The sequence below is a fragment of the Myodes glareolus genome, chromosome 23, assembly GCF_982192425.1.
Source record: "Myodes glareolus chromosome 23, mMyoGla1.1, whole genome shotgun sequence".
In the NCBI taxonomy this organism is placed as follows: domain Eukaryota; kingdom Metazoa; phylum Chordata; class Mammalia; order Rodentia; family Cricetidae; genus Myodes; species Myodes glareolus.
Genome location: NC_142048.1, coordinates 14,501,098 through 14,520,018, shown reverse-complemented (window position 1 = coordinate 14,520,018; position 18,921 = coordinate 14,501,098). Strand labels below are relative to the sequence as shown.

General features: G+C 41.1%; 1 long non-coding RNA gene across 2 annotated transcripts; it reads right to left on the bottom strand.

The window, feature by feature from the left end:
• Positions 1-1,992: 1,992 nt before the first annotated feature.
• LOC146890630 (uncharacterized) lies at positions 1,993-17,383 on the bottom strand. 2 transcript variants are annotated; one of them, XR_014998539.2, is made up of 5 exons: positions 17,137-17,383; positions 15,242-15,461; positions 14,375-14,523; positions 2,988-3,036; positions 1,993-2,631 (listed from the first exon to the last, which is right to left on the bottom strand). It is a non-coding gene; the product is annotated as an uncharacterized LOC146890630 (long non-coding RNA). The 2 variants fall into 2 exon arrangements; XR_014998540.2 differs by having other exon boundaries at positions 1,995-2,631; positions 15,291-15,461; positions 17,137-17,375.
• Positions 17,384-18,921: the final 1,538 nt, after the last annotated feature.

The window sequence follows — 18,921 nt, the reverse complement described above, 5'->3', positions numbered from 1 at the left end:
CATCTTTCATAGCTCCAGAAGGTGTCAGGCAAGCATCTAAAGGAGGGAAGAACATGTGCTTCTACCAGCTATGACACCTGTGACCCACAAAAACAACCAGCATGTCATGATAACCCTAAGAGGATAATAGTGGCACTCATATATGATGTGGGATTCCCCTCTGTATACTGTGAATATGCTTTATTACCATTGGTTAGTAAACTGCTTTGGCCTATGAAGGGCAGAATATAGCTAGGTGGGAAAACTAAGCTGAATGCAGGGAGAAAGAAGGTGAAGTCAGGCAGATGCCATGTAGCTGCTGAAGGAGAAAGACACCAGAACCTGACTGGCAAGGCACAGCCTGTGGTGATAAACAGATCAATAGAAATGGATCACTTTAAGATATGAGAGCTAGCTAGGAATGTATATGCCTAAGCCACTGGCCAAACAGTGTTGTGATTAATACAGTTTTTATGTGATTATTTGGGTCTTGGTGGCTGGGAAATGAAAGCACAGTCTCTGATTACACATATATTAGTGACAACCAACAGCTGTCTAATTGAACTTACAGTCCACTCAACTAAGCCTGGTTCTGGAGCGCTAGCCAACTAGGTTAAGTGAGACCATGGATCTTGACACTTTACTAAATCAGTATGATTCCTAACTGCATTCTGAATATTTGCTCATATATCTACAGGTAAATGCAGCTCTTATCCTTCAACAAAGAAATACCTCTTTGGGTCAAGATCATGATGGGGAAATCCACTGAGACAGATGAACCAAGCTCATGGGGACTCATGAACTCTAAACTGACAACTGGAGAGCAGACATGGGACTGAGCTAGGCCCTCTGCGTGTGGGTGACAGTTATGTTGCTTGGTCTGTTTGAGGGGCCCCTGGCAGTGGGACCAAGACCTATCCCTGGAGCATGAGCTGGCTTTTTGGAGCACATTCCCTATGGAGGGATACCTTGTTCAGCCTTGATATAGGAAGGAGGCGCTTGATCCTGTCTCAACTTTATGTGCCAGGCTTTGTTGACTTCCCATGGGAGGCCTTACCCTTTCTGAGGAGTGAATGGGGAGTGGGTTCGTTGCAGGGAGCATGGAAGGGAATGGGAGGTGGGATGGGGGAACTGTGGTTGGTATGTAAAGTGAATAAAAAATTTAAAAAAAATAAAAGAAATACCTCTTCACAACAGAAGGAAAACATTACAGAACACTACAATTGGTCAAAATGCAGAGAACAAATGATTGTGTGGTACCCTGCCCTAACTGGTACATCTACAGAACAATTCCTGTTGTAAGGCTCAGGGAACATTGAGGAAGAGGGGATAGAAAGACTTTAAGAGTCAGAGGGACAGAATTCCTTCTGTAAGATTTCATCTCCTAGAAATCTCAGGGAAGCTACACCCATTATGTTCCAACAACATGGCTGCCTAAACAAGACCTAAACAAGGAGTCCCCAACAGACATGCTAACATGGAAGAAGGAAATATCACGGGACTCCAACCTTAGACAAAGAACATAGGCAACCAATGAATGCTGGAAGTGGAAGGAAATAGTGTTGCTTGGGGAAGAGTACCCCAGTTAATTATCCAATACCAAATGGTCAGCCTCAAAATGATACATATACAAGGAACCTTATACAGAAAAGCAGATTGTATTTACAGATTTAGGGGTGTGTGTGTGTGTGTGATGTGTTTGTGTGTGTGGTGTGTAAAACAACAATTAAATAAAAACAAAACAGAGGCTATGAATTTGAAAGAGAGAGCAAGTGGGGAGGGGGACATGGAAGGGATTGGAATTAGTAAAGGAAAAGGGGAAAATAATGTAATTATATATTTTAATTTCAAATTTAAAAAAGAAGAGGACATGACATTGGGACAGGTGGGGAGAATGAATCTGCAAAATGGGGGTGAATATGATTAAATACATTACATGCTCATATGCAATTCTCAAGAAATTACCAAAAATGTTATATTTTAATATCCAATTTTATTTGTTTATTTGTTTTGTTTGTTTGTTTAGGGTGTAGAGATTGAAGATAAGGTCTCACTATGTATCTCTGACAGTCCTGAAACTCACAATGTAGAACTCAAACTCACAGAAGTTGCTTGCTTCTGCCTCCTGAGAGTTGGGATTAAAGATACATGCCACTATACCTGGCTTTTAAATCCAATTTTAAAAGGATAATTAATTATTGATAAATTTGCACTCTACTAAAGTAACAAACTAATTATAAACTTTTTTGCACCAAGACACATGACATTTATTTGAAAAACTGGTAGAAGGCTATAAGGTGGTACATCCAAAATCATACTTAGATTTTTAACAATCATCACTCAAAGGTTGAAGGAATATTCAGAAAACAAAACACACAAATAATGGCACAGAAAAGATAAAGCTGCAGAGTTTCTCTGATCACGAGATGTCCAGGGCAGTGTGGCTCCCATGCTCTTGGCTCAGATTCTGCACTCTCTTCCTCTAATTATTCCCCATCTTCTTAACTTCTTAACTACATTTTTAAGAAGAGGGTTTTGTATTTTATAAGATATATTTATTCACCTCCAGAAGTAGAACAGGTCCAAACGACTGCATCTGAAACTTCCAGAAACAAAATCCATTCTCTATCCTTTGGTGATTTCCTGGAAGTTCTGACAAAAGAAGGAAGTACAACAAGAAATGATTATAATGAGAATATATAGCTCAGTGGTGGATGCACAAATTCTTAGGATCAGCTTCCAGTACCAAAATTAATTAATAATTTAACTCATCTGTAGTGAATTTAAGTATGGATGATTATTACTCCTGATTTTACCAATAGGATTCCTTCAATGTATTGCAAGGTCTTAAAAGCAGAACTGAAACTTTCAGGAAGAAATCATTTCATCTGGGACAGTCATTCAGCCTTGGCTAAAGTGTTAGTTTCTGCACCTCCTGGTGACTGTTCAGATTTAGACTGGCCTAGTAAGCCAGCACTCCAAGTCCACAGCTGCCACACTATTCTTACCAGCAAGTATTTTAATATGTTCTTCTACTGATTCTTCTTTTCTTCGTGACTGGTAACATAAAAAAAAATATTAACTTTAGGACTTTTATAAAAAAAAATGTGAAACATAACTGAAATGATTTAATATTCCCAAATAATGTAATTCAAAACAAGATCCCAAGAAGACTTTTAGACGAACTTGACCTTTTTTTTCTGAAAAACAGAAATTAGACATAATTTGGTGATGAAAATAGGTAGGCGATAGCTAACCTATCCAGGAAGAAAGCATACTATAAAAGCCATGGTGATTTTAAGTGTGCATTTAGCAAAGGAAAAGAAGCAAAACAAAGTTCAGAATGTAATAGATATGAATTTAGTGTATAATAATAGAACATTCAGTGAATAAAGGCTAGGTGGCATATCTGCTGCTTCTTATTGAGTAATGTATCACCCCAAAATTCGACAGATTGAAAGAAGACACATTTATTTGAGTTCATGCTTTTGTAATAAGGCAATCATACTGGGGTACTATCATAGGTAGACTAGTAGTATAGGAGGGTCTTCTTTCTATGTGTTGTTTTCATTGGTTGAATAAAGAAAACTGCCTTGGCCTTTTGATAGGGCTGCCCTTAGATGGGTGTGGTAGACTGAACAGAATTCTGGGAGGAAGAAGGCAGTGTGGCAGATGCCATGGCTCTCCTCTCTGAGACAGTTGCTGGTTAAACTCATATGTCGGTAAGCCACAGTCAAGTGCAATACATATTAATGGAGATGGCTTAAACTCATATTTGGGAGTTAGTCAATAAGGGGCTCGAGATAATGGGCCAGGCAGTGCTTAATTAATACAATTTCTGTGTGGTTATTTTGGGGGTTAAGCTAGCCGGGTGCTGGGAATGCAGCCCGCTTCATTTACAACAGAGTGGTGCTCCAATGTGGTAACTAACTCCACGTAAAATCTGAGAGGGCTTAAGAAAGGAATTCTCGACACAGAATTTTGCTGTTTAACACAGCTTTTTGCTGTTTGTTGGCAGGGTGCACAGAGAAATTATTCTGACTCAGCCTCCGTAACAGGAAAAAAGCCGCATGTTTTTAAAAGGCAGCTTCCTGGGCTGTGCCACCAGTGCAAACTCTGTCTATAAAGCATTTCAATGTCTTTTATGGGACCGGATGTTTGTGTTCCTGCTTGGGATCAGGAAGAAAGTACTCTGAGACTATGCCTGTGCTTCCCGCATGGGCAGACTATGGGATCAAGCTTAGGCAGGCAGGAGAGCATGGCGGATTTCTGCCACCATACAGAGAGATGTTTCCAGGCTGTGCAGTGCTCTGCGTGGTAGATTTGGCTGTAACTCAAAAAGAAAGAGTTTATGTGCTGCATGCTCAGTCTCAGAGTTAAAGTGCTGAGTGTGGCTCCTGCCTGGCGGCCCCAGAGCTAGCAGAAATGGTACGTCCACCATTTTGAATTTGGAGAGAAGCAGAGCCAACATCCAGGGCAGCTGCAACCAAGCTGCTCAGCGTTTGAAAACAAAGAATTACAGATTCACCATAGGACAGATTCGGACATAAAAGACCTCTAAATCGGTCATAGTGTTGGATGGGTGTACATAGGCTTAGGAGAGAGAAGAAAAAGAATATAGAAAATAAAGTTAATGTCTTAAAATAAAGTTAATGCCTTGAAAAAAAATGGGTAAAGCCTTTAAAGAGAAAGATAGTTATAGATGAAAAGAAATAAAGAAAAATAAGCCATGTAAAAATGGAAAATTCACGGAAAGTTTGGATTCTGTATATGATTGTGTTTTCTTTGAATTTTTTGACTGTAAAGGAGCTAAATACAGAGAGATATTTCATTGAATGGGCTGCTAAGCTAAACCAGCATGTATGTTCTAAAGGTATCTTCTTGACTTCAAGATTTGGGTCTAAGGATATGATGCTTTGAAAAAAAGGTTCTTCTTTTGTTTTCGCAGAGGATGAGACCCTGTGGATTGCTTCTATCCCAGTATGGTATGATAGACCACACCCTCCTGAAAGGTTGCTGTGAACACCTTCAGAAAATTACTCCACTCAACTGCCGACTGAGATGAACCTGGCACACAGGATACACCATAAAAGACCTGATTAACAGCGCCCCCATACATACAGTATGAAGCAGTTTGGAGAGAAAAAACCTGTGCTCTTATTCCCAGATATTGTTTATAAATGTTATTTTACATATAAAGGGGGATATGATATAGATATGAATAATTTACATTGGTATAAATTTTACTCTATTAATATAAATTTAAGGTCAATTTTGTTATATGTATATGTATTTCTGCTCCTGATTAAGGTATTGTGATTGTGTAGTGTCACACCAGCCTAGACCAGCAAGGAAGATGCAACACTGACTCTTCTTTCTGCAGTTTATTCAGGAACTTTGAACAATCTTCTGACCCAGGGGAAAGCCAGCCCACAGCTTAAATAGCCTCTGAGTAGCCAGCCCCAGCATGCTACATGGAAAATGCAGATAGGTCCAGAAATGCGGAAGCAAGCCAGAAACTTAGCCTTAGCCATTTATGGAGTTGTTTACAACCGAGAGCACTCACCATCGGGGAGGTGGAAGGTGGAAACCAGTGCCATCTTTAAGGTGCGGCATTACGCAGCTCTCTACAGTGTAGTTCATTTAAAAATGTAATGTGTAATTAGGAAATATAGGTTGTTAATGGATAATCATCGATAATAGTCAAGCTTGTAGTCATGTTAGTTAGATTTTCTAGATGTGCATAGATATATTTCAGTTAGGTAGGCATTCTTCATATCTTTCAAAGACTACAGAATATGGCATTTTAAATGTTTTAATAACTTAGGGCTTTTCATGACAATGAGACATGTCTGTTCCTGGCAGCACCAATCTACTTCAAGAGAAAGATGGGCATTGAAGAGGCTCCTTATGGAGTTGGTTAGCCATTTGGGCAAGAAACTGCTCTTGCTTGGACTGCTTAGCTGAACACAAAGAACCTGCAGAGAGAGTACTGCTGAACTTGCCTAAAGGTGAAATGATCCTTTGGGGTTCCTGATTCATGAAAGAGTCTGCAAGATATTCTACAGGATACAGAAGAAAGTGACTGAACTGTCTATGAAATTTCCTGCTTCATGTAAATGTCTGCTGGATACTATGGGCCTGTACGCTGAAGACGGATGCCCCAGCAGTACAAAAGAACTTTGGGTGACTGTACAGGCAGTGAGATGTCTCTGTCATTTCTAGAGTTTTGGAAGTTTCTTACTTCTTGTTTACTTAGGTAATATTATATCCTTTTGGAGTCTTTGATGGAGTTGAAGAATGGATAGATAGTTATAGTTTTCCTTAGTTATGATAAAAGATAGAATAGATATAGATATTGTAACTGTATTTCTTGTTTGAGAACTGTTTTGCTATATGTAATTTTACTATGTTAAATGAAAGCCTTTCTTTTTGGTTTAAGCAGAAAGGGGGGAAATGGTGTAGGAGGGTCTTCTTTCTATGTGTTGCTTTCATTGGTTGAATAAAGAAAACTGCCTTGGCCTTTTGAGAGGGCAGCCCTTAGATGGGCATGGTAGACAGAACAGAATTCTGGGAGGAAGAAGGCAGTGTGGCAGAGGCCATGACTCTCCTCTCTGAGATGGACGCTGGTTAGACTCATGACAGTAAGCCAAAGTCAAGTGGTAATACACATTAATGGAGATGGGTTAAACTAATATGTGGGAGTTAGCCAATAAGGGGCTGGAGATAGTGGGCCAGGCAGTGTTTAATTAATACAGTTTCCATGTGTTATTTTGGGGGTTAAGCTAGCCAGGTGCCTGGAATGTAGCCTGCTCCTTTTACAACAGACTAGGGGTCTAGACCATGTCTCTGTGATCTTGCCTGGGTGTTTCTCTCTACCCAACTCTCCAGTGGGTAGCTGACTAATCAGCTGCCTCATTTTTTATGGTCTCACTTTTGTGTCTCTTGATTTTTTCTATGAAGAAGGTGGGATATCAGGTGTGGTGCTTTGAAAGAAAATGGGCCCCAAAGGGAGTGCTACTGTTAGGAGGTATGGCTTTGATGGAGTTGGTGTGGCCTTGATGGAGGAAGTGTAGACCTCAAGGTAGGCTTGAGGTCTCCTATGCTCAAGCTACTCCCAGTGACTCAGTTCACTTACTGTTAGCCTTCTTGATCAAAATGTAACCAGCATCATGTCTGCCTGCATGCCTCTATGCTCCTGGCTATGATGATCATCCTCCTGACTAAACCTCTGAAACTGTAAACTCCCACTTTAATTAAATGTTTTCCTTCATAAGAGTTAATGTGACCATGGTGTCTCTTCACAGAGATAAAAACCCTAAGACATTAGGACTCCAGTTTCTTATCACTGAGCAAGCTACCTGGGTTTGTTTTAAGCACAAAGGTACAAAGGCAAGCTCCAGTACTTAAGGGTGTCTTAGAATGGGTTTGCTACTCTCCCATCAACCCAATTAAATCACATGCCAAAGCTCAGAGTCATTAGATGCTATAGTTGAGAGGTGAAGTGAATCTGGCTGATCAACACTATGACAAGATGGAATCAATAGCAAACACAGTGGAAACTTAAGCTTTAACTATGGCATTTAGATATTGGGCCTTGGGAAGCGATTAGGAATTGGTGACATCATTAGGTAAAGCCTCTGTGAATAGAATATAGTTTTATATTGACAGGGAGAGAGGCCAGACGGATCCGTAGACATTTGTATGTTTCCTAATTGTTACCCAGGATGCTCTGAGACATCTTGGGACCTGCCAATAAGAAGGTCATCAACAGCTATAATTCTATGATCTTTGTACCTAAAGAGCCACAAGCCCAAATAAACCTCCTTGTTTTGTAATTTACACCATGATACTGTGTTATTAGCAACAGAAATGAACTAATATAGTCAGGGAGTATATCCCCAAAGGGCACAGATTCAAGAAAGAGTAAGCAAATTGCGGCCATTGCCACAACCAATCCAACACAATGAATTATTCAATAAATGATGCTGGGAAAATTGAACTGCTCAGAGGGAAAAAGGAGGCTCGATACCTATCTTACAACACAATAAATTCCAGAATTAAAAATTAAAGGTAAAATGACAATATTTCAATAACAAAGTTAAGAACAATGTGGAGGAATTATTTGCAATATAATGGCAATGGATTATAGACCATACTATTTCAAGAGATGCTTGAAATAAGTTCAAAAGGGAAAAAAGTAGTGAAGAAAAGTGGAAATCGATAATTCAGAAAAGAAACAAATAGGTTCTATATTCCATAAATTTCTGTGGCATCTTTGAATCTGAAACTCCCAACAACTCTGAATTGTATTGCCACTTCAGAGTCATGCAGAGGAGCTGAACAAAGATGTATAATCCCTCCAAATCACTTAAGTCATCTGTCTCTTTGAAAAAACGGCAAAGCACATTTGAATACTGGTAAATCATATTTTATCTCTTTTCAAGACGAAAGATTGTGCCAAGTGACATGGCAGGGTTGTTTCAAAAGAAGCTGAGCATCTAACTGCTTGGGCAAAGGCCAGCCTTAACAAAACAGTTAACTCATGAATTTGGAAGCCATTGTCATGAAAGAAATAAGGACTTCATAAGTCCGGTTAACAAAAGTCTAAATTAAAGGACATTCCTAAACAGGATAGGATGCCCATATAAGGAAGGCAGCAATCAGAAAGAGTCTTAATAATTAGGATGGGGGTTGTTTTGTTTTGAAGATGCATATGAACCATCTATCACAGGAGAAAATTGCTCATTTTCAGTCTATGTGACATATTCGGGGAGTTCTCTCACCTACAATACTTACACACACACGCACAGACACACACACAAGTGTGTGCTAGAAAAAAGAACAGATTGTAAAACATATGTGTACATCTGCTTCCTCTTCTAAAAACAGACAAAATACCACTTATCTCATCAAGTGTTTTGAGTGTTAAATGAGACAGTATCCACACAGGTTGTGGAATGTTGTGGTTATTTTAGCTGTTTTTCTTTCCCTTCCCTTCTGGTTAGTTTTTGTTGTTTTTGTTTGTTTGTTTGTGTTTTTTGCCACTGTGACAAACACCTAACAGGGACAACAGAAAGTCTACAGGTTTGTGTCAGATCAAGGTTTCAGCTGTTTCCATCTGTGGTCATCCGGCCCCACTGCTTTCAGACCTGTTGGGGAGGAAGGGCATGGCGGGAAGGCTGCTCACCTCATAGTGGCAGGAAGCAGAGATTGTGTCAGGGAGGAAGGAACTGGAAACCAATATGACCCAGTTCCACTGATAAGGTCTCCCCTTTTCATTTCTACACCTTCTAATAATGCCATCAGTGGGGTAACATTACTGAGGTCAGAGCCCTGGGGACCCAACCCCTTCCTCAAACTCTGTATCTAGAATCTAAGCGATTGGGGAGGAACGCCTCATATCCCAAACAGAACACCTTCCTCTGTGGGTTCCTATTTCTTGGGGATGATTTCTAGGCCCTTACCTGGCTGTTCACATCTTCTTGTTCCTGTCCTTCCCCACCGCTCCATACTTGCCCTCAAGGGGAAGTTACTTTTTCTGCCTATTTAGCACTTGAGTTTCTTCTTTGCTCAAGAGGGTGGGAAGAACTTTTGGTTTCACTTAGCAATGTTTGCAATGTAGCACGTGCTCCATGGTTTTGCTTTGAAGTTCCTCATTTTCCCCTAGTGTTTAGTGACATTTACTACCTAATTGTGAGCTCACATTTCTTGACTGGGTCCATGTTGGGCACCTAAAGCATTGGACTACTTCAAAGCGGGTTTGTCTTCTCTTGATAATGTCAATGATCACAAGTACCTTAGCTTGTGAGAGGAAGGAGCCAGTATTATTTATACCGTAATACTCCAAAGCTCTTCCCTTTTTTTTAATATAATTTATTATTTCATTCTATGAGGAACACCTCAGTCAAAGACGAGAAACCCAGCCTAGAAGCATGGCTTGGATAATTGTTGGATATGTCTCCCTAAACCCAGAAACACACTGGCTGGAAGCTTGGCCTCCAGTGTGGTGCTGGAAGCTCATGGAAATTTTCAGCTTATCCACCGTAAACACAGTAGGGAAGGCATTAATGCTGGCCCCTCAGGATGGGCCGCGTCTCCCAGGGGATCAGTTAGTTCCACAAGATCACGTGATTAGAGAAGAGCGTAGAGCCTGCCCCTTTGCCCTTTCTGTTTCTCGCCCCATCCGAGCTCCTTCAGACTTGCCTCTCTCACACATTTTTGTACACAATGCTATCCACTGTGAGTCTCTCCAGAAATCAACACCAGGTGTGTGCTTGAATCTTTGCGAACTTTGAGTAAACCTCTTTCTTTCCTTCTTTATAAAACACCCAGCTTCAAATAGTCTTAGAACAGCACATAACAGACTGAGACTCTCACTCTTTCAAATAAATGAGTAAATAAACATAGTAAATGTGGGTGACTTTGCAGGTATATAGACTCACGTGTGCACCGTCCAGAACGATAACTACATTAATGTCATCATGTAACATCTGGAGATGAATATAAAATCTGCTGGAATGGTGACAAATGGAGACTTTTGTGACTCATTCTACTTGTCTCACATTGTCTCAATACTATACACTGAGACGTATGTATCACCTACTTGTCAAATAACTTTGACATTTCCTACAGGATTATAGCATGAAACCAGTCTTATACCCTTTGGCTTTTTTTAATATATATATATATATTATATTATATTATATTATATTATATTATATTATATATAATATAATATTATTATATAATATTATATTATATATAATATTATATATTATATATTATATATATTTAGAATATATATATATTCTATTTGGTAAATACTCAAATGTATTTATTTAATCAAATAAATATGAATATACATTAGTAAAACCTAACTTTGTAGAAGTCCTGAAGGTCAGTGAAGAAAGCTTGTGAGGCAGTTGAGCAGAACTGACTCGTGATAGAAAACATTTCACTCACTTGTACTCAGACTCGGTCTGGGGACTATGGGATCCACTTCCTCCATGTAGTGTGGCTATACCACACAACCTCGCCCCTCAGAATGCTTGAGTTAAGGCAAAGATTGGATCTCAGAAAAAATCATTAAAGATTTAAGGAAGAATTCTAGCCAGTCATGATGGTAGACACTAGTCGGTCTAGCTACTTGGGAGCCTGGGGAGGCAGAGTGATTGAAGATTGAAGCCTAGATAGTCAGTGAAACAATGTCTCACTTTTTAAACTTTGGGAGTACTTGCCTGGCACCATCAAAGCCTTAGTATGAGTGCACAATCCGGAAAGAGAGAGAGCAATCGTGGGGGGAAGGTACTAGAAAACAGTACAAGCAACAGTTCACTTAAACATTGTGCAGTTCTGAGTCCAAGTTCATGATGCCAAGTCTTCTTTTTAAGTCTCAGTTCACTCTAGAATAAAACGTGCTTTTGTAAAACAAACTATGAACATAAAGGTTAGAGTATTGCTAACATGTACATTTAATCTATTCCTCTTAGCATAACCCACTGCATTGCCTTTGGAAACAAGCTAGAAGTCTAGGGAGGGGGTGGACAAAATTATCAGATGTGAAGCCAGAACATGAACTTGGAACCCAATAAAAGCCAAATTTCTTTCCAAACAAGCATGAATATTAATAACTCAGTGTTTGCTACTGAATCATGAGAGGATGTCCCGACATGAGGACTCAAAATCACACAGCAGTCTCAGGATCTAATAAGCCAGAGAACATGAGTTGTTTGACCTCAGAAGGCCTCATCTCTATTGAAGTGAAGTAACAACTTAAGACTTCAGATCTATAACATCTACATCAAGACCTATCTGTGAGAACATCAGGTCTCCTCAGATTCTCATGCGGTATCTTGGGCTTTAGCAACACAATGAAGTTAATCATTAGAGAGAAAGAATTTAAGAGAAAAACTACCATGTTCATGAATAGCCTAAGGCCCAGAGAAAAGGATCAAGGGCTTTTGATGCGAAACAGTACAAGCCGAACATCAAGAGGGGGCCGAAAAGATGATTTCCAGAAAGCAGTGGTAGGTTGTAAGTGCTTAATAATCTAAACAATGGATTCACCTCAACAAGAGTCATCCAAAAACATTGCCTCAGATGAACAGATCTGACCAATTTGTGATCTATATCACCCCAGCCATCCTTCTGCAAAGCCCTAAATGGTACCACCCTGCGGGGTTACAGAATATCACACCAAGGGAATGGACAGAGAATTTCTCATTGAAAGGACAACGAGCTTGGGATACTTGCCTCTTCTGAACTGCGGAGGCAGAGCCATGTTGCTAGGAGACCAGGAGATATCAAGGACAACCCCTCATAACCAGCCTGCATAAATGACTCTTGTGACAAGGAGACTGTGCTGCCAGCATTAATAACTCTGAAGAGGCAATCCGAGCATAAATTACTCCAGTTGAGAGTTTTTTATGGCACATTTTAAAGCGGGCTTACGTGACTGACCTGTGGTGCTGGAAGGAAATGTCCCGTGCTTTCTAGGTTTCTGTGGGGGAGGGAGCTCACCCAAGTCGTAGTTCACACTTCCTCTCTCTGCCCATAGGCAGCTGGAGGCACTTAACAGATGGGGAAACGTGGAAAATGTAGCGTGTACTCCTTCGCTCTGTCTCTCAGAGGGAGCTTCTAGAATATTTCTGCAGGCCTTACAAACTGCTTGTCTTGCAAGCCCAAAGCTCAGTCCTCAGAACCCACATTAGAAAAAATCCAGGCATAGAGGCATTTTAAACACCTAAGCACCACCACAGCTGACAGACAATATACATTTCTCTAAAATTTTATCTAATTGTTGTGAACTATGGGGAGATAAAGGTGCCATTAATTAGAACTACTCTGAGATACCTAAGGATACTTACAATATGATGAGTTTAACTTGAGTCCAAATACTTCATAATTGGGAAGGTCTTAACTGGGTGCCTTTATGTGGGCTTTGAGAGGTCTATAAACTCCCAGAAATATAAGGAAACATTTGCATGCAGATGTATTTTTCTGTCCCTAAGGAAAGTTGAACATTCATCCAATTGTTCACAGAAATAAAACCCTAAATGAATTGTGATGTTGAATATTTTCAGCATACCTACAGTTTTAGAATTTTTAATTTTACCGTTTTATATATGTGAGTGTTTTACCTGCAAATGTACAAGTGCATCATATGGGCACCAGATTGCCCAAAGACGTCAGAAAAGGGTGTCAGATTCCCGGAAAATGGAGTTATAGATGAATATGAACCACATATGGGTGTTGGAAAGCAAACCGAAGTCCTCTGCAAGAGCAGCAAGTGCTCCTAACCACTGAGCCAATTCACCAGACCGTGGCTACAATTTTAGATTAGTCTCATAGTTCCATAGTGGTAAATACATGCAATACAAATATCTGACTCTGTTCTGTTTGTGAGTGTGAGGTTTTGCTACATTCTCCGTGTAGGGAAACCACTGTCTTATGTTGAAACTATAACAATCCCTTTGGCTTTATTCTTTTCAGAGATGGCCCTTTGGCCAGCTCATTACCATATTCAAGAAAAATTTTAAAAGGAGTTTTCTTTAAATCCTAAGAATTTGGTATTTTTATTTGTGTTGTAAGAAAGGCCAAATATTTGGAATCTTCATTTTTTGAGGATGAGTTCCTACAGAGAAGTAACCAGGTAACCGGCATACCAGGTTCAAGCTGTCATGACAACCAGAAATGATATAGACTCATCTATCCAGACATCAAGGAGGTGGCCACGCTCTGAGACATCATCTTCTGAGACAACGCTACTGCAGAAATAAATAAGCAGGCCCGACTCTCTCCTTGCACAGCACCCGCCTACGTATGGGGCTCTATGCTCGGGACCCTGATTTCTTCTCTCACTTGGTAACCTTTCTACGGTCTCTTTGCCTATGGCTATGGGTAGGATTGGTTGCCACCACCTCGGGTAGCTTGGCTAAAGCTCCTTCCCAAGGAACAGCTTTCTCATTCTAGCCTCTGCAGAGAGAGTCTCTTTCCTTAGCAGGAGCTCCTTGGCCATTATAAAGATCAACAAATGGCCAGAGTATCTCTACCGAGAATTCAACCCTGTTGTGATAACCATGACATTTTTTTATACTAGATAAAATAAAATTAATTAAACCTCAGAGAAGAAAGGTGGACACACTAGGAGAGTGTAAAAACATATAATACTAAAAAAAAAATTACAAGAAAGGATAGCTGTCCTGAGCACAGGTGTATCTAAGACATTACTTCCAATTTTTCAAATTAATAATAGTCAGCAGAATTCCAAAAACAAATTGATCCACCCATAGTATCAGAAATCTTTCTCAACAGCAACAACAACACAGAAATATAGATAACATATAAACATTGGAAATCTCTAAAGTCACAATCCTCTTCTCCAGAGAGTCACCTGAGCTGGCCTCTTGGACTTCTGAGGAACTTTCCTGAGTTGAAAGTGTTGAACTCCACAGAGACCAGCTGAATGAATCCAGATTCCTTTTGAAGCATGAAGAAAGGCAGACATGCCTTAGAAGAAACACCTCAGAGCCCAGCTTGACCCTACAAAGAAAGAAGTGTGACCTCTATACGTGCAAAGAGCAAGTCTTAAGCTACACACCCAGATCCTCCAGACAACTATGTTTCCAAACTCTTCACAGGGCAGCACATGCAGATGAAGCCACAGGCCTCCGAGTGACTGCATCTGCGCCTGCCCTGTGGGAATTTGCCAGGATGCTTTCTGTTGGGTGATTTCTAGGTCAAGCTGGGCCCTGCTGGGCCTGGAGTAGAAACTTCCAGCAAAGAGGAGTTTATCAGTAGAGGATGTTTATCAGGAGAGCAGACAGCAGGTTACCTCCTGAACCCTAGCCAGGGTTCTAGGGCACAATAAACTCTCACAAGGTAGAGATTTCATAGTGACATGCCATGCTCTTCTTCTTCCCTGGGTCATTCAACCAACCTCCTCCTACAGCCTGGAAGTGACAGAACCCTTAAGAGGCAGGTACTAATGGAAGGAAATTATGATAACATTGATTGGTCTTGCTCCTCTCTTTCTCCTCTTTTTCTCTTCACTTACTCTGTCTTTTCTTTTATCTCTCCACGTTTTGTCTTCTCTTTTCTTTCTCTTTCCTTTCTCTCTCCTCTCTGCTCTCCTCTCTTTCTCTCTTCTCTCTCCTCTCTTTTTCTCTCTTCTCTTTTCTCTCTGTGTTCCAGTCAGGGAGCTAGTGATCTGGGAAGGTGGGGAATCGCCCTTGGAAAACCAAACCTCCTAAAGTCTTACCTCCAGCCAGAAACTTAAGACCAAGGCAACCAATGGTTCCAGAGCTCACCCTTGCACTGTTGGTCAGAGACGTCTCCAAGATTTGTGGTGTCAGCCTGTCTGCCCTCATTTCCTGTATTTCTGTGTCGTTGGCATCACTATTGCAAGGTGGGTCCATACATTTCATGATGCTGAGTTTAGTTAGGGTTTGCTGGTATAGTATCAATCCTGTAGATTACACCTGGGGGGGGGAGACAATTCAGAATAAGCAAAGTATTAGCTGTGTATACATGTTGAGCTATTTAGAAAGTGAACGCATAGATTCCTTCCGACACTATGCAGTACAAATGTGTCCTCAGAGCATATAAAAGCGTCCTCATCATGAGTCCAGACAAACACTTCCCCTTCTTGAGTTGACTCTTTCAGGTGTTTTATCCCAGTAACTGAAAGCTGACTGTGGCAGTTTGAATGTCATTGGCCCCCACAAGCTCACAGTCAGTGGCACTATTAGGAAGTGTGGCTTTGTTACAATGGGAATGACCTTGTTGGAGAAAGTGTGTCTCTGCGGGGGTGGGCTGTGAGGTTGCATATGTGCTCAAGTCATGCCCAGTGTCCCAGATCACTTCCTGTTGCCTGTAGAATGAAGATATAACTCCTTCTCCACTCTCAGCTCCTTCTCCAGCACCACGTCTGCTTGCATGCTGCAATGTCCCACCATGCATGCAGCAATGTCCCGCCATGACGATAGATAATGGACTAAACCTCTGAAACTTTGAGTCACCCAATTGCATGTTTTCCTTTATAAGAGTTGCCATGGGCACGGTGTCTCTTTGCAGCAACAGAAACCCTAATGAAGACACTGACTAGTACACCCCAATAACACCTCATTTTGGAGGTCGCTCTGTTCTGTTTTTACAGAAGCCTTCACCGCATGCTTAAATTAGTAAGTCAACTAGATGCTTCTGTGGTTAAGGATCCTGGTGACACAGGGCAGTGCCTTAGGCATTCAGACATGGGAGGGTAGGTGCTGAGTGTGGAGACCCTGCTTCCACATGGATGATGCTACAAGTCTCCAAAGCCAGGTTCTTGAAACAGAGGGTAAAGATTCAGTGTCTGGGTGAACATATGAACTCTCAGTCGAGACTGGAACTTGGACTCCAACGCTTCTTCTTCCTCGTCCCCTGCAGCCCTATGATCTTTCCTACACCGTGAAATTTGAAAATCAGTCACAAGGCTGATGCCAATGAAGAGCTAAAAGAATGCAAGCTATTCTCAAGTATTTCCCCTTATGTAAAATAAACAAACGCGAACTCTAGCTCCTAAGGTTAATACCCTGCTTTATCCTGCACTCAGAGGCAAATTTTGTCAAATTTAGAGATACTTTGAGTACAGGTTCCTTTGTATTTAAATTTTAACTCCTCTACAGAAGCCAGTGCTTGAAGCGTTCAGTCACAAATTCAACAATAAGCCAACCCAGAATCTACATATTTTGTCACATCCGCTTATAATTTTAATAATGTATGATAAGCATAAGATGTTTACTTTTAGGAATTAGGTGTTAAAAATAAAGTTAGGATTGAGGAAATAGTTCAGCCTGTAAAGTTTGCCACACTTCGACACATTGCATGATGTGTGTTCATCCCACGGACCATGCACCAGTAAACACACAAATGATAATATAATAATACAGTACAATTACAATTACATAAGTTGTACAATTACATAAGTTGTACAATTACATAAGTTGTACAATTACATAAGTCATGTGTGCCGTCTTAGCACATGAAACACAGCCAGGATTGCCCAATCCATGATTTCAAGGCCAGCCTGGGCTTCGGGGCTTCAAAGTGAGACCTTGTCCGAAAACAAACAAACAAATAACAAAAACCGTAATTAATGAAATTTCAGAGTCATACCCAGTGCCTTTCTCTCCCCTTATAAAGGGGCAGCCACATTTGCTAGTGCAGACGTCTCGCTGGCTGCAAACGCATTTGTTCTGTGTTCAGTCTGATATGTGTTCTTTGTATTCTGTAGAGCAGCGGTGAAAAACCTTGTCTGTACAAGGCCAGACAGTAAATGCTTTCAACTTTATGGGCCATACACTCTCTGTCCCAATTACTCGCTCTGCTCTTGTAACAATAAAGCAGCTAAGATAGCTGAAAACTCATGCACAAAGCCAAATGTGGCCCCGTATAATTGTGCCGCCTCTCTTCTACAGTGGCCCACACCTTATTGTAGGGCAGCATGGGAGAGCCAGGCGCAGAAGGTTTATTTTATACCCATACAGTTTGATTGTCGTTTCGATATGCAATTCAACGTTTATCTCTTTCCTCTGTAACTTGACTTGCACGCCTTGTTTCGCTGTGGGAAATGTGAGCTCTTTAATAATGCAGACTGTAATGCTGAATATTAATTGTCAACTTAATGAGATTTACAATAACCATGGAAGCAAACCTCCGGGCCTGTCTGTAGGGGGATTATCTAGATTAATTGAGCTGAGAAGGCGTACCCTCAGTGGGAGGCACCATTCCATGAAGGGGGCCTGTGATACAAGGTGGCCAGCTGCCTCCAGCTCCTGCTTTCCTGGTGGACTATATCCTCATACTGTTACCCAAGATAAGCCTTTCTATGTTTAAACTATAGTGAGGCAAGTAACCACAGGGGGACACTTTCCCAGAACATCTCATAAAACATTCTAGAGGAGAGAGCATTCATTTAATCATCTAAGAGATCTGGATTCAAATCCCGCACTTGGTGTTTATTAGCGTGTGACGGGGAACAGTGTCTTCGTTTCGTGTCTATTTCATTTACAGAGTTGTAGAGGTCTCTTATTCAGCGACGAGGCAAAGATGGCAAGAGATCGCACATAAAGAATAGTAACCCAGGGGTTCCAGCCCGGTGCCGAATCCTGCGTGTGACCGTTCAGACCTGTTCAGGCAGCTGTAAGGCTTGTGAGGAAAGCCGCTCACCTACACCAGCCTTGTACAAGTCAGCACAGTGCAGTTTTCTAAAGAGTTAGAATTCAGAACTGACTCCACAGACCCCGGGCAGCCGTGTGGGCGTTCATCTGCTTCCGAGTGTCTCCGTTTGGATGTCTCTTTACTCCTTTCTGGTTCTTTCCACCAAGACCTTCATACCAGAGGCCTAACTAAGGCATCTTTCCTACCCCCTGGTGCGACATTTTCTGCTCCTAGGCCTTTCCCCGCCCCCTTCTTCTCATCCTAGTGGGTCTACATAAAGCTTTCTAGTTCAGAATCCTGCAGGAATACAATCCCTCCACCTTTGACGGTTGTCACCCGACCCTAACCTGCTGCTGTTTGTGAGGGAACACTAGGGAGGGGGTCAGCCCTAGCCTTTGCCTCTAGTTTACTCAGTTATGGTAAGTCAATAAAGGCTTGGCTGCTTTGGCTTGCCATATGGCCTTTATGGGTCGCCTCTAGCAGCCAGTTCCTGGGAACGAAGCTAATGTACACCAGGTCCAATCCACATATCACATATTACCCTCATGAAAAATCCCCACCCAAAGACAGAGTAAGGATGTCTTATACAAGTGTCTGACATCTGTCCCTCGGGACCTCGGTGTCAGTGTTGGCAGGGTATGACCTGGAACTTTGAACTTCTGCTCATATCTTTGCATAAATATAAATCTACTTTAAAATGTCAAATGTCTGTTCTTTTTTCATTCTCTGTATGTGTTCATT